We start from the raw sequence: 11,445 nt of genomic DNA, 5'->3' as shown, positions 1-11,445 counted from the left end.
AAAGAGATGTATCAATAACCAGTTGCTAAGCAATGATGCTCTCTTAACCATGGTAACAACTTTCTATACAAGGTCTTCTGCACACAGAGACTCCCATGTCAATTAACCTTGTGGTTTTATGGACATAACTTTTTATACTACAATATATATGATAGATAATATCTCAATTTCTGTTTTTACTTGACAGTAAAATAAAATTCATCAATGGAGTCATTTTTACATCTTAAAGCGCGTCTTTTAAGGGATTTTTTAGATGGTTAGTGATACACTTATAAAGATTTATGCACTTAAACCAGTGCCTAAGCTCAGGTAAATACTGCATGCCTGGCATATTAATAGTACCAATCTCTATTTAATAAATTATATTCATAGGTTCCAAATTATCATTATTCTTCTCTAAAAGGAAGTAACAACATTGATTTATGAAACATCTTTAACACAGAAAAGATCCGAAGCCTTCACAGGAGTGTCATATTTCAAAAATTGATATCAAAGGAGTAAATTGTTGGCTTAATGATTTAAACACTTGACAAAAGGTGTGGATTTTAAGTAATGTCTTAAAGCAGGAAAAAAATGTGGCAAGGCAGAGAGGTTTAGTAAATGAAACACAAAATTTAATGCATAGAGTACTGATGGCACAATGGTTAATAGTGAAGAAAGGAAGTGGGGTAAACATAAGAAGTTAGTGTTGGAGAAATACAAGGTTCTTGGAGGCTTGTGTGCTGAGGAAGGTTGCAGATATATGGGTGGACACAGTGATGGAAGGATATTTACAAAAGGATGAACACTGTAAGATTGAGCTGTCAGTGCACCAGAAACCAATGTAATGATCAATGAGTACAGCAGTGATAATTGGACAAGATTTTATCTGGTTTAGTGTTCTAGCAGCAAAGGTTTGAATGAGCTCTGAGTTACGAAATAAATAGGAAATCAGTGACCAATGTGATTCTAGAAAATGTACTTAATTGACAAAGGACCTGCAGAACATATAATACTTACAATCACAGAAATGTTTGAACAGCTTTGGAATAGTATTAGAGTATATTCTTGGAACTGAGTGCCAGATAAGAGATACTGAGCAACATTTTGGGAAAGACACCAAGTTTCTGTGCCTTAATTATGCATACAAGTCAAAAAGAAATGAATTATGTATGAACAGGATGAGATTAAAACCTTTCTTATGTTTGAGGCTTATAGTCCATTACTTAACACACAAAGAAGGCTTGTTGAAATTAGTTTTCCTGTAATTGATAGATTTGATCAGGATTTTATAGCATATTTTACACTTTACATATCACTATAAATAAAGAAAATGTCCTGACAGATGTCCAGTGAAATCATACAATTCCCATCACAGTTCAGACATTTTCAGACTTTTATCAGCAGCTGTCAATTTTTATATCGAAGTAACATCCATTTTGCTGTTTACTTTATCCAAATATTGACAGAGAAAAAAATTTGTTTGAACTCAACTGACAGCTTTATGTTAGTTTGAAGGTAGATGAAATAAGAAAATAAGTGTTTGACTCATTTCAATGTGTTATGAATTCTTTACAACTTATACAGTTTCATTGCAGTTAACCATATGGAATACTTTCCCTGTTGAATTATATGATTGAAAATACTAATGAAAAATGCAGTAGAAAGAGGGAAATCATGGACTGAAAAACAGACAGGTGTGTTTATAGCAATGCCAAATAACAAGAAAGGAAATATCTAACACAAGCACTAGAGTATTCTCAGAATTCTGAAAGAGTGACATTAACACTGATGCCATAGTGAGCATGCAGGCTGTCGACTGAGGGCAAGCAAATCAACTGAGCACATAGGAAGTAATTTGCTTTTTTCTTGAACAAGTTCAGAGATCCTGGAGGTAAGGAGAGTCTACCTGAAATAGTTCAATGCAATTCTAAAGCAGTAGAATAGAGTGAGCATGAGCATCGAGGCGCTTGGGAGGGCTTGGTGTTGGAATGATGAAAATTGTTAAAAGCTATGTCAGCACACAGGTCAATCCTGATTGTTCAGCACCTGGTAAGTTCCTATTAAGTGTTTAATGAATCTTTAGGTTTTTTTATATTAAATTTCAGTAATCTAATAAATAGAGCTATGGCAGGGTATCTCAGTCCTGTGGCGTGCTCACCCTGTTGCAAAAACTCCAGGATGCTTTCATGTCCAGTTCAACCACAGCTGCAGGGTTCATGGTCAGCTGGACAACACTCAGGTTCTGGGCTTTACAGCTTGAGCAGCAGTTGGCAATTCTCTGGTGTCTCAGTGTAGCTGACAGCTTAAGGAGCCCCAAGCAGAGACAGAACATATGACATATGGGCAGTCAAGCCGCAAATGTGAATCCCATTCCCTTCCTGGTGTCAGGATCAACAATGTTACTGAGCAATTGCAGTCAGCTCTGATATGGGAGGATACACCACTACTCAATGTGACCTTAATTCATACCAGGAACATAGATTTAAAAAGGGGATAATATCTTATAGACAGATTCTAAGCTGTTAAGACGGAGAGAAGCAAGCGGAGTTCTGAGAGGGGTGGACACATAGAGCTAAGTCTGACAGACTGTAATGAAAGCTGAAATGTATTCAAACTATATTATTGTTTTATGCGGGTTTCAAAGCTTTAATGCTTGATTGAATTCAGTAAGGTGTATGATCAGAGTAAAGAAGCAGCTTGTAGGAGGCAGAACTGAGGACTGGGCGCTCCTCACAGTCTCTGTACTAATGTAGGTCATATTCATGTAACCTGTAAATAGTTCAAGTAATCCAATAATCGTCATGAGTCTTGCTATGCAAAAACTAGAAAAATGGTTGCCCTAATCCACATTAGATCCCTTTGGAAATGAAGTAACCTACATGTACCATGGTGCTAACAATGTTCCCTCTCAAAACATAGCAAACAATAGTGCCAGCTTTAGTAAATTAGAATTTGGGGCTTCAACCGAATAGGAAAGAAACATCTGGTGATACAGAAGACTTCAATCTAAATGGATACTGATGATTGCCTGCAACAGAAAATCCCACAAATCTCACGACAAATGTCAACACGGAATAATACTTCCAAGAATTACATAGAAAGCACCTCTGACCTCATAGAAGACATACAAGAGCAAATGTAATCTGCATACTCCAAAGCAGAGGTACAGGCTACATAATGAAGTAGTGCTCTGTAGAAAAGGTCCCAAATCAAAGTTGTGCCAATGGATTGGCCAGACATTAAGGATTGCATGGGTCAAAACTGAAACTCTTTTGTACAAAAGTGGATACCATAAACAGTGCAGTATTCAGCTGAAAAGGGAAACAAATTTTAAAAAGGTTGCTACCTTAGCATGTGGATATAATAAGGCAGGGAAATTAACCTCAGAGGGCCATGAGTTAATAATTGTATTTTGGTACAGAGAGCAATGAAATCATTAACCAAACCACTTAAAGGAAGGCAAACATTGGCCGATTTGGAGAATCAGGCAATTCTGGTCTAACATGGAAATTTTCAGACGATGAGAAGAATGCAGTGGAAATCATAGTGAGGCTCCAAAGCATAGGAAAAAAAATCTCGACTGCAACTTTGAACAGTAGAAAAGCTTTCATGTTACGAAAATGTATGGGAAAATCTCTGTGTCACTGCAAAGCATAGATAAACTGTCATTACTGCAGAATTTGTTTTAACAAATAAGATAAGATACCTAATCATATTAGGAGGCTATGGCATCAGATGTAACATTGCCAGAAACACATAATTTCAGAGATAGGTCACATAGAATACAACATTGGGCAAAGGGACAAAACAATTCTTAAGATACATAATAGCTTCCAATTTGGAAGAGTAAGACAGAAACTGAATAAGCAAATGCATTTCCACTCACAATTTGGAGCAAAGAAGGTGATGTAATTGCTCACCAAAAGGTAAATAAAACATCATACAATTATAAAAGGAACTATTTCAAACTCAACAATAATAACATTTATGAAAGGGTAACATTCAACAAAAGAGTGCAGCATCCAGATGAATCCATGAAATCCTATCCCTTACAATTCTCTCTAACACTTTGCCCACAACAGAAGTGAGACTCACCGGCCTATAGTTACTTAATTAATAATCTCTAAAGGTTAGTGAAGAAATGCGACAATGATAAATTAAAATAACAATTCATAAGAAATAAGATTGTTGTGGGTATCACTGAAGAGTCTTTTGCAAATTTATTGCAGTTGAAAAAAACTATCATTAGGCCAAACCACTTAAATGGAGTGTGAATATGGTATGGAAGTAAAACAGATTGATCTTACGAGAAGATAAACCTAATAGGAGATTTCCAGAATCTATTCAATTCTTAAAGTACAAAGCCACCAAAATTGTGACAAATAAATCAATGCATTGGACAGAGTAAATACTAAACGCTCAAGCTCCTTTCCAACACAGTGAAGCAAATAAACTTGACAGTCATGGACATGGTCCAGACTTTGAAAAGAATGCAGTTATTCTAAGAAAGTAGGTCACTTTCGGGAAATGTTTTGCAGCAGAATACAGTCACAGAGAATCAGAAGACCAAAGAACCACTCATACAGAAAATTAAATAAAGTACAACAGTCTCCACTAGAAGATTAACCTAAAGTTTTGCTAAGGCAAATCAGTCACCCAGACCAAACGTTTTGACATACAATCATTTATATCAACGGGCATCTAACAAATGTCAAGTGAGACATCGGAGTAAATATCTCAATCAAGTCAGATAGAAAATGTTGGTTGACAAAACATTTCTCACGGCTGGCAGTTCAGCGATATGGTCCAGGGGATATCATGTTTAACATTAGGAGAAACGGTTGAATAATCTGGGTCTGCACTCCATGGAGTTTAGAAGAATGAAAGGATCCCATTGAAACTCACAGAATACTGAGAGGCCTGGTTAAACTGGACATAGATAAGTTGTTTTCAATAGGAAAACAGACTAGGATCTGAGGGAACAGCCCCAGCGTGAAGGGAAAACCTCTTTAGAACTAAGATGAGGAGGAATTTCTTCAGCCAAAGAGTGGTTAAAATGTGGAACTTATTGTCGCAGAGGGTTGTGGGAGGATAAGTCATGGAGTATATTTAAGACAGAGATGGATAGGTTCGTGATTTGTAAGGGAATCAAGGTTAGAGGGAGAAGGCAGGAGCCTGGAGCTGAGAAGAATATCATCGAATGGGAAAGCAGACATGATGGGCCAAATGAACAAATTCTGCTCCTATATCTTGTGGTCTTATTAATGATATGCTACATGCAACTCAGAACACTAAATGCAAGAAAATCTTCATGTACTTTAAAACCAAAAAAATTCATTCTTGTGTAGTAGAGTGTGTATGAAATTCAATCTCATTCAGAAGGTGGAAAAGGTTAAACAACCACAAGTCAAAGAACAGCTAGTGGAAAAGTTTTACGCATTCTGCAAGTTCATGGCAAGACCTAAATGAAAAGCAGAATCTCCTTGGATTACTCATACTATGATAACCACGGAAGCCTCACTGGAATGGAACATCATTTATTGTCAAACACCAAAATGTAGCCACTACTCATAGTGTACAAAGGTTAGTCAGAATCCAGGACAGGCAGTTCTGCAGACCCATCCCTGGGTCAGCTTAATTTTATTTTCTAATCAACCTGTACAGAGTTATATATGCCCTTGGTGCTGAGTCCTCTACTTTTCATCATTTATATAAATGATTTGGATGGGTGTTGGCTTGTTTATCTGGAGCACACATTTTTACCTTTTTAGCTGGACATCAGCCTCAGAAAAACATCATAAGACCTTTTCCGAACTTGTCACATGTTCCTTTGCAATAGCTTCTGAGACTACAACGTTATCCAGATAGACTTCCATTCCGGGTGTCCCTTGGAGGCTATTCTCCATCACCCTGTGTACTCATACAGTCCTTTCTGGGCATTTATAGTAACATACTTCTTGGCCGATCCCCCAAGCTCCAGTTGGAGGTAGGTGTGGCTTTTATTCAATTTAGAAAATATGTGACCCCCAGCCAGCTTTTCATATGAGTCTTTTATGTGTGGTATAAGGGCTCTGTCTAAGCAGGAATCTCTGTTGACTGTCAACTCACTATTCCCACTGAGGCAGACCGAGTTGTCAAGTTTAACAACTGAGAGACTACTGGTGTGGCTTATTCAGAAAATTGCACTGGGTGTATGATGCCAAATTCCTCTGGACACACAAATTCTTCCTGTACTTTGGAACGTGGGGCTTAGGAGACTGATCTTGCCTTGAAGTATTTAGGTCGACGCAGATCTTGGGCCCTGGTATCTTTTGTCTTCCTGAGGCCCACTTGAGCTACTTCAGGATACATCTCAATGGCTTCATAGAGATCACCAGTACCCATTTTAAAGATCTGTTGCCAATCCTGCCAGATTTTCTGCAGCCAGTCCCTCCCTAAAATGTTGGGACCCAGCGCATACACCACCATGAAGGGGAATCGACTGTTGATTGTGTAACTGGGGTTATAGTGGTCCCAATAATACATAAGGGCTCCTCAGTGCATGCACCAATCTGGCCTTGTTGTCTCACAGGCTTAAAGGTAAGATGGCTTGCTCCCTAACGACAGATTCAGCAGTACCACAGTCTACCTCCTATTTTAAGGGGTTGACACTTATCTGAAGTTTTATCTTAATTTGGGGCACTTTGGGAGCAATGATGTAATTTACTGTATCAATTCCTTATCTTAGGGCTGATCTATTTGCAAAGACCTGTTTTGAGGTGGCTTTATCAATCGGCCTGGGTGCTACACGTTTTTTCTATTTTGGTAGCCTTGACTGGTGCAGCCTTTATCATTACAAGTGCAGTACAGATGTATTTTCTCCTCACTGTATTGTGGAGAAAGTTCCTGTCCAGTTCTGAAACATTGCAGCCTTTGACTCCAATCACACTTCCTTGGCAACAAATGGGTGCCACGAATATTACGTGCTGGGGACCTGGCTCTGAGGTACGGGGTATGGGTGTAGATTAAGGTTGAGGACAGCAACAGTACCATCGATGGACAACCCTGATGCTCCTGAACCCTCTTTTCCATGTTTTCACAGGAAAGGGCCAGTTCTATGAGGTCCAGATCTGATTCAGACAGTAGCTTCTTTTGGGTTGCAATGTTATTAATTCCACAAGCTAAGCAATCCTTTAACATTTCCTGAAATGCTGACCTGTACTCACAATGTTCCACCAATTTCTGCAGTCTCATTAAAAACTCAGTCACTGGTTCTTCAGGAAGTCTATTTGCTGTGTTAAACCTGGAACACAGCAGTATAACAGGTGGTTTGGCACAATAGTAGTCTGCTACCATATCTATTAGTTCACCAAAAGACTTTGACTCGGGGCTGCTGGGTGGGTTAAGATTTTTATGATGCTGAAAGTTGGTCCCCACAGTGGTCAAGAGAATGACCTTTTATCTGTAATCACCTTCTACGTTGTTTGCCTGGGGCTAATCCTCCACACCCACATTGTAAAGTTCCAGTTTCCCAAACAGTAGCATTTCCAATATTTCCCCGTAATGGTCTTACCAGGTTCATTGAAAGCCAATGTAGATTTCTCCAGCTTCCTCATTTCCCCTCCCACCACCTTATCTCAGTCCCAACCCTCGGACTCAGCACCGACCTCTTGACCTGCAATCTTCGTCCCGACCTCTCCGCCCCCACCCCTTCTCCGGCCTATCACCCTCACCTTAACCTCCTTCCACCTATCACATTCCCAACGCCCCTCCCCCAAGTCCCTCCTCCCTACCTTTTTTCTTAGCCTGCTTGGCACACCCTCCTCATTCCTGAAGAAGGGCTTATGCCCGAAATGTCGATTCTCCTGCTCCTTGGATGCTGCCTGACCTGCTGCGCTTTTTCAGCAACACATTTTTCAGCTCTGATCTCTAGCATCTGCAGTCCTCACTTTCTCCTCATTGAAAGCCAAGGCTGTTCAAAGTATTTCTTTACTTTCGTCGCCAATGTAATAACACAGGAATCCAAACTGGAAAGGAATATAATTTATTGTTGAACAACAAAATAGAACCACTACTCATGGTATATATAGGCTAGTCCCAGCTCATGAGAGACAGTCCGGCTGACCCCTCCTTGGGTTTGCTTAATGAAGGGCTGAGGGGATGAGTTCCAGCTAGGCAGGCCATTGTCTGTTACCAAGGGAACTTATACTCAATGACCTCCAAAGGGAGATTAATCAGTAATTTCCCCATGGGCCTTAAAGGGATTATCACACATAAAAGAGATGCAAAGAGGTGACTATAGTGTTTTGGCTGAAGAGATTCCATATCTATTGAAATTGAAGAGAATTCTATTCCATGGTGCAACAGTGTTCAAAAGAAGTTTTAAGTATAAAAGCAGTAACTATACTGGCTACATTAGTGATATACAGGCAATGGACATGTCAGCACTAAGTTGAGGCATCTTGCAACACTAGTGAACAATTAGTTATGATGAAGTCAAGTCTGCATTAGGTGCTGAGATGATTAAGAAGGGACAGCTCAAGTAAAATATCCGATGGTCCAATTTTCCAAAGAATACTTTAAATACTAAGGGACATCAGATCAAAATCAAAGCAGGCAGCACAATTTAGGACTTGGACAAGCCGATTTCACGAATACTACAACACTGGAAAAAGGAGACTCCTCAAAATATTCAAAACGTTGCAGTTACAAATCTACCTACTTCAGCATAGATCTACAGATTGCACCAGACTCAACTTTAGTTCTTTAGTACTTTTCTTTCTCTGCTCACCTTCTGTATGTCCAGAGCATAACAAGTGTGGGACTCTGCAGCGAGGTAGCTAACGCAATAACGGAGTGTAGCAGCAGCTGGCGCCCAGCATGAGCCTGGATAATGGCAGGCAGCAGCCAGTGATGAGGCGGCAGCGGTCGGTCACTTGAGTCATCAAATACCCCATACTTGAGTACACATGACAATAACACCTAAATCTAAATCACTATGAATAGATTGTTGGTAATAAACATTTAAACACATTAAGGAGTCAGAAGGTGTGGATTCTTGGAGTAGGTCTTGAAATAAAAACGTACCCAGGTAGAGTCAGTTCTGTTGTAATGCGATAGTTCCATTTTTATGCGGTCTCACATTATAAGAAAATTGCTCAATCACCGCAATACCTAAACTAATGGACTGGAATCACATAATAGCCAATATGGTAAGGAAAATTCACGTTCTACAAATAACGGTCTAAATTCTTCAAACACGATAAAGCAAATTAGCACTGAAGAAACACAGGTAATAGCAGAACCAACTGTACTACCTTTTGAATGAATTCTTAATTCAATGATCTGCCTGTGAAGTGAGTGCAAAAGATTCTCTGACACTAATTTTCACATCGGCAGATTACCTGTTTGTGGGTGCTAATTCAGCACAAATTAAGTGCTGCTTTTCCTCGAACAGTCGCTACAAATTCAAAAACACTCCATCAGCTGTAAAGCACCTTGAGATGTGCTGCAGCCATGTCATGTAAATGTATGTCTTTTTTTCTATTTTCACTCTGTTTTTCATTATCCTCTCCTGAAGCCACTGAGTCTTTCAATCGTGCCATTTCATTGGTGTCATAAGCCCCACAATACCTTATTTAAAAGGCGTTTCTTCACATGCAAGCCTTGACAAGCAAAGCTGTTTATTATAGGACAGTAAACAAGTGGCTCTGCAATGAAGGGATAAGGAGTAATTTACCTCAGTGTAATGTGCGCAGTATGATGATTTTTTTTGTATCTTCAAGATGGTTTTCCTTCTTCATTGCAGTTGAGATGTTGAAATAGATATAAATCCACATCAGTTGTTACAATTTATCTTTTGGATGTCAACAGCAGTGATTTGAATGTTTAAGAAAATGCATTAAGAAACATTGATTATATTCTCTCGCCTGTCTCAATGTGTTGCGTGTGCCTTTTGTTGAATTCTTTCGGACAGCATTTCACAATGTAACTGGATATATCATTTTGAATTTGGTTAATAAACGAGCTTGGATTGCCTACTCTTAAACTTGCATTTCCTTTAACATTTTCAGTTTTGTTTGGTTAAGTGCTTTTGCTCTGTACACCAATTTTTACATCAAAACATAGAGCAAAACTTAAATGAAGAATGAAGCAGACCTGCACCTGGATCTCAAATACAATAAATTGTTCTTTGCTGTTATCGGAATTCATTGTCTGCCAACCTGACCTTGGAGGTTCATTGACACTTCATTAGATAGTTTTGCTGCACTATTTTACAAAATCACAAAAAGCAAATAATATATCATGTATTGATCTAGCATGCATTATATTTTCCATTTCTATTAATAGAAATAGAACAGAGCTAGCCAGCAGTCATGTGGAGATATCTTTCCATTGTGAATGCATTATCAAACACTGAAGGTTTCATACTAAACCATGAAATCTTCCCTCCAAAGATTCTGGCTGATCTGCTAAATGTTCCCAGTAATTTTAATTTTATTTTAGATCTCCAATGCCTACATTATTTTGTTTTTATTTAACTAGTCGTAATGTTTTCTGTCATCTCTTGAAATATTTTTTCTGAAATGTTTACCTTTGCTAATATATCTGCTAGTGAAATTATCACATATAATTCTTAATTTGGGATTACTTTCATCAAAATATGTCAATGGGGGGATTGGAAAATATTGGTTTGGCTCAGTTAGTGGTAGTCACCTCCGAGTTGGAAAGATGTCAGTTCAAGCCATATACAGGGCTTGAGTATTTGGATGCATTTTTTAAAAACCCACACTATTGCTGTGTAAGCACTCACAGCGGTAATGCTTATTTTTTCCCAGCACCCATATTGTGTGTGCAAGTGTAGGACACAGTAAATGAACAATGAGCGCATAAATTTTGTTCATTTTCCACCATCAGGAACAAAGGAAACACCCAAGTGGCCAGTGCCAAGCAGTGCCCTTCTCATTAAAGGACAATACTGCATAATCAAAAAGTGAAAGGAGAGGGCAGGGACTAAATCAAAATAGAATCGGAGGGGGAAGTAAACACTCTACACCCTGTGCTGCCCACCTCTCCCTGAAAACCGCGAGGGTGTTGATTGATACCACGTGCTCCTTCTCCAGGGACATCCGGGAGTAGTTGGATGTATTGACATTTAGGTGTTAATGAAAGGATGCTGGATTATTTGACATGCTGCTTTTTTTGGATTTAACGTCAACTTAATGACAGGTGCAATGGATTGTTGTTGCATTTTCCTTTGCCTATTACCAAGGAAATGAACCTCAGATGATTTACCAGTTCTAGAAAGAGAAAAATTAGGTCATCCAGTTATAGAACAAAGTGTTCACATTTTTACAACTTATAGCAACTGGAAAGTCTATAAACAATATACTTGAAAGATTTTAATTTCTTCTAATTTAGTTACCTGCCACAGATTTTCATGAGACATTTTCACTGCTAAGAACTCATTTTACAGGAATAGTG

This window comes from Chiloscyllium plagiosum, chromosome 10 (assembly GCF_004010195.1).
Source record: "Chiloscyllium plagiosum isolate BGI_BamShark_2017 chromosome 10, ASM401019v2, whole genome shotgun sequence".
Classification (NCBI taxonomy): Eukaryota; Metazoa; Chordata; class Chondrichthyes; order Orectolobiformes; family Hemiscylliidae; genus Chiloscyllium; species Chiloscyllium plagiosum.
The sequence above is the reverse complement of the archived record's forward strand: the minus strand, read 5'-3'. Positions refer to the sequence as shown.